Source organism: Pteropus vampyrus, unplaced genomic scaffold, assembly GCF_000151845.1.
Source record: "Pteropus vampyrus isolate Shadow unplaced genomic scaffold, Pvam_2.0 Scaffold27, whole genome shotgun sequence".
In the NCBI taxonomy this organism is placed as follows: domain Eukaryota; kingdom Metazoa; phylum Chordata; class Mammalia; order Chiroptera; family Pteropodidae; genus Pteropus; species Pteropus vampyrus.
In genome coordinates, this window is record NW_011888808.1 from 2,794,975 (window position 1) to 2,800,966 (window position 5,992).

The following is a 5,992-nucleotide window of genomic DNA, read 5'->3' on the forward strand; positions in this document are numbered from 1 at the left end:
AATGATGCTGCTTTTCTATCTTAAATTAGCATGGTTAAAATTAGTTCTTTTCTACACACCTAACAAAGCAACACAGCATAAAGAAAAACAGCAAAAACAAAAAAAAAAAACAAAAAAAAACTTCTTATATCTACCAACAGCACTTCCTCTCTCTCTTTTCTCCCTTATCTCTGTCAATGGCAGGAATTTAGGGACAAACTAAATTGCCAGATAACATATTCTATTCAAAATGTCTCTCTGTTTACACAAAATCTAATTGTTATTGGAAACTTATGCTTTATATTGGTTATTTTTAAGAGGATTTTACTTGAAAATCTTCAGCTTCTCAACAACATTAAAATGTCAAATTCCACTCAATCAGATCACAGATCGGTTTAGAATAGTTCCCAATATTAGGAATTGACCTAATTTTGATTTATGCTAGATCTTTTCATTTTAATAAACATTTGACATGATTTGTATTTAATTTATATTACATGTATGACAATTTGAAATCTCAAAATAGAAGGCCATGATGAAGACGGCTACAAACCATCAAAAGATGACTTTCTCATTCACACAGCTACCAATGCTTCTTAAGGTGTCAAGATGGTGCTAGCTCCCTCTACAGACAGAATCTCTCTCTTTTACATTATATTTATCAAAGGTAGGAATTTGATAAGATCTAACTTTTGTCAGTGTGAGACTTTTCAATTTGTACTTTAGGCAAAATTTTAAGAGAACAAATGCATTTAGGGTATTTATTCACTTCATATTTAATAATTTCTTTTTACTTATTTATTAAAGTCTTTAAAACTATACTATGGGCCGCGTTGTCCCAGATTCCTTCTGTTATGCCACTTTGGGGCTTATTTTCCTCCTTGAAACTTCTGAGACTTTCAAATTACATAGCTCTCCTTTTCAATTCCTTCTTAATCATAAGTTAAATGGCCACACACATTGTATCTATATGCCATTTGAAATATAAGTGAATGAAATTAATTTACAGCAAGCGAATCTCTTTTAGTTATTATGTTCTATTTGCATTTTAAAAATGGGTGTTGAGTAAATGATATAAATTTTTAATTACAATCAGTCATTCTGATCAAATGAGAAAGTCCAGGGAATAAGTTGTAAACAAGTGTTTGCCTGGGAGGTTTTCCAGATCAAAATTCAAGACATCTTGATCATCCCACAAATGGAAAGTAGAGTCTTCAAAGTAATTTGACAATAACCTCTCATCCTACCTTGGGTATTCTTCTCCTTTCCCATTAGTTTCTAGTTCTATAACTTGGGACTTTTCTATTCCAATGGTCCGGAACTCTGGCATTTCCTTTTAGTTTTCCATGCAGTATTTCTTTCCTTTTTTAAATACGTGAGTAGTGCTTTGCCTTTATTTAGCACCACTCAGTAGATGATTATTACTGTTACTATAGGTCTTGTCAAAGATGGTTTCTATTATTTCAAACCTTCTGGGAAACTCAGGCAATGAGACTTGTTCTATCACTCTAGCCTCCCTTAATCTATTATTTAAACTGACTTTAAAATAATTATGTCTAGTCTTCCTCAATTTTTGCACATTGTTACATATTTTTTTCTATTCTGGTGAAATATGACTTCGTCACAACAGAAATATAATAATGAAATAGTTTATTTTGTTATCTTAGTAGTGATGTAGAAATTCAAGATTTTTTTTTATGGAAATAAAGGGACAAACAATTAGGAATTACTATTAATGGTAGAACCATGTGTTAATACTTTATTGATGAACCAAATAGAGTGCTAGTGCATACAAACATATAAACAAAGAATTGAAACAATTTGAAATAAAAATGCAATACAATGAGTTTACTATCAACTGCAGTTCAAAATCCTAAGGGGAAAAACTCAAAAGAAGAAATATAAATCTTTAGATTACCTTATTTATAAAATTGTATTAAAGTGTCAAGAAAATACCCCCTTCAATTTGATTATAAGTTGCAATTTGCAGGTTTGGAAAATGAGCCTTAATGTTTGCTTTACTGACATGGCAATTAGTGTCAAGCTTTGGTACAGATGGTCTGTTGATAATCTGTGAAAGTCGTATCTGTCCTTCAAGTATTAAAACAAATCAACCATGCTGATTGCTACGTAATCAAATATCCACAATTTCATTTCACTCTAAATGTATTTAATTTCCCTAATGCTTATTGACAAATTCGTTATCAATCTATGACTTTGAGATTCTGCAGCTATTTTTAAGGACAGACCACCATCTGATAGTCTTGAAAAATGTTGAGAATGACTTTAGTTGAATGAATGTAGTATTCTAGCATAAAATAAATAGTTTGCAGTGTTTCAAAATCCTTAAGTATTAAAGACTGAGATTATTTTCAGAAAACAAAAATTCAGTTAATAAATAAGTGCTGCGATGTTGCTTGATCCCCATTTCCTCCTGTCTATATGTTTTCGTGTAAGCCTTAGGACTGTTCCCACTCCTTATTTTATTTTATTTTAACATTATTTTCATTGCTATTTTCTAGAATAATAAAATAAGAGTTTGTTTCTTACAATCTCTAAGTATAAAGAGAAAAACAGGCATATAAATGAGAGAAAAGTTTCAATTGGGTAAGTGACAAGGCTGGCTTTAAATAAATGATACTTTCAGAATTGATATCTCTTCATTTCCTCCCATGAAAGTAACTAATACTTAGTATAAAATTTTATACTCTATTTGTACAGATGACATATAAATTTATAATGGATGCTACAATATTAAAATAAAATATTAAATTTGTTTTAAATCTATTCTATAATGGCTTTAAATTAATTAATATAAACTTTGCTCTACCAGAAACTTGAATTACATGAAATCTGAAGTTCTTAAGAATAAATCACTTAACTGACAAGTTAACCTAGTCACCTAATTCTAGCTAATCATCAAAAACACATATACCAATAGAAATTTTTATTTTTAACATAAACTTTATGTGGGAAATAATACTATATTTTATAATACAAAAGTCTTTGACAGTATCTGGAAATTGACATTACTATTTGCAAATTTTTATGATGTCATCTCAGCCCATGAAATAAATAATGGCTGACTAGTTGTATAAACAACATAATAAAAAATGCATCCAGCAGGTGCCAAAATAACACTAACAGCTAATAGCATTCTGTTAGTTAACCACATTCTCCCTCATACACTTTTGGACACTTGATGCTTTCTTGTATTCCTCATTGTATTCATGTTCATTTTGTCCTTTAATCAATATCTCTACTAAATGATTTCACCTTGTTTTTTATTTTCATGTATCTAATTTTTATTGTAGTAATTATTTTACATTTTCCTTCGTACCATAAGTTATCAAATAGACTATACTGTCTCTTCTTTTTTTTTTTTCTTGTTTTTTCTAGTCTTCATTTAGAATTAGTGTATATATTTTTTTTTTCTGACCATGACTTTTTGGCTACTTCCTTCTGGGTCCATTTTTCTTCTTATCAAATATTTTCTATGTCCTACTTTGTTTATTTGTTCCTTCTGGAATTCCTTATAAACAATAAATTGCTTCTTTTGAAATTACTTTGTATATTTTTAACTTCCCATTTTCAGTTTTCCTTTCTTTATTGCTTTGACTTCCATTCTGGATTATCATCTTAATTCTTGGTTAAAATTTTTCTAATTCATTCTGCAGTGGATTTTCCCTTTTGTTGACTAAAACAGAGTTAGAAAGCATGTATTCAGAGCAAACCCTTTAATTGCTCCTTTATATAATCACTTCCTATTGTAAATAAAATTTTACTCTTATCAAAAGATGTCATTTTTCCCTTTTACCTCTTTGAGATTGTATATGGATATTACAAATTATGAATATTTATTAAATTTACTAGTTGCTCATGTAATTGAGTTTTCTAATGTTGTTTGCAATATTTATCTCTCTGTCCATTTTGCTTGAAAATTATTTTTCTGTGAGTTGTTCTTATGTTTGATTTTCTGCTTTTTCAATTATGTTCTCCAGGATACATAATAATAAAGTTTTATTACATATATATATTATTTTTCAATTACAGTTGACATGCAATTTTATATTAGTTTCAGGTGTATGACATAGTTATTAGACATTTATATAACTTGCAAAGTAATCACCTCTATAAACCCAGTACCCATCTGACACCATACACATTTATTACAATACTAATGACCATATTCCCCATGCTAACTCTACATTTCCATCTATTTGTAACTACCAACTTGTACCTCTTAATACCCTTCCCCTTTCACCTATTTCCCCAACACCATCCCACTATCCAGCAACCATCAAAATGCTCTCTGTATCTTTCAGCTTGCTTGTTTTGTTTATCCTGGTCTTTAGCTTCTGCTTATAAGTGAAATTATATGACATTTGTCTTTCTCTGTCTGATTAGCTACATTAACCACAATACCCTCTAGGCCCATCCATGATTTTTTATATCTTAATTATATTTCACAATACATACGTACCACTTCATCTTTACCCATTCATCCATTGATAGACACCTAGGTTGCCTCCACATCTTAGTTAGTGTAAATAATGTTGCAATGAACACACTGATACACATGTCCCTTTTTAAGTAGTGTTTTGGGTTCCTTCAGATAAATAACCAGAGCTGGCATTATTGAGTTCTTCTTTGTCTCTCTTTTACATAGCTTTTATTTTAAAGCCTAATAAACAAAGTTTTAATTTAAGAAGTCAGATACTTAACACTCTATTCAGATAGTTGCCTCTGTATGGTTTGTATTCTGGTGGCTAAGTGACCTGCAGAATTCCTTAAAGGATTCTATATCAAAAGCTCAGCTTTTATCTCTATTGTAGACAGGTCAGATTTTCAATAGTAACAGTAGCAAGAAACTTCTAGTTGAGATAACTCATGCCATTGGTCCATTAATAACCTCCATTTCTAACTACTACATAGTGCATAACGAAAGCAATTGCATGATTGAGAATAGAAGCTGACTGTAACTTACAGGCCAAGTCATCCTGTCCATTGGGTTGTTTATTACTTCTTCCACAGATGATGACCTCTGATGAACATTAATATATAATGCAAACATTCTCACCTTCTGTGCTTATTCCCACTACACCACTCACATAGTTCTTCTCCAGAGCTCCTTTGTCTAAACTTCCAAACTTGCCACTTCTGGATACCAGATCAACTAGCCATACTCATTGCTCTTGCTCATGAACTCACATATAGTTTAACTCATTTAATTTTTCTTTCCAAACAATTTATATAAAAGGTACAGCTTACTAAGACTGGGCCAATGGAAGGACTCCCTCTTATCACTACCATGGTACTATTTAGTTCTCACTAATATAGCCACTTTCCAGTCTGGGTGGTTCAATAATAATTACCCCATGATGAGAAATTTTGGCTACATGTCTCTTGATGTCCCATGCTTTGGCACTTAGGGTCAATAGGGTTCAGTTGCTATGCTATAAACAGTGTTGACACTCACTTGTAGATACAACACCCTTGCTCCTGAATGCCGGGGATATGCATGACATCTTTCTTTTGGGGATCACCAGGGTATTCACACATTGCCTTTAAGACAGACTCCTCTAGAAGCATAGAATCTGTTAGGTTATATGATCCAAGCGACAAAACAGCTTATATAGACACAAGTCCTTTGTTGTTCTGCCAACAAAACCTTCAAAATTAAGAGCCTTGTGTTGGAGCAGCATTATTAAAGATAAAATATGATGTTTCCAAAACTTGGAGTCCTACCAAGAATGATGCTTCTTTCTTAGCTCCGGAAGCTTTAAGATACAATCACTTACCCTTTATTTTGAAGGAGATGCTCTAGCATATAGTAGCATAATGGATTTCCAAAGTTTTTATCTTGGAAATTCCAACAGGGGCAGTGATTCCAATGCACAAAACCCCACCTGGGTAGGAGTAACAAGCAATAGCATATCCTGAGATGGGAAGGGGATTTTTCTTACACAAACATATTAGCTTTTATAAACTGGCCTTTGCAAGGTAAATCACA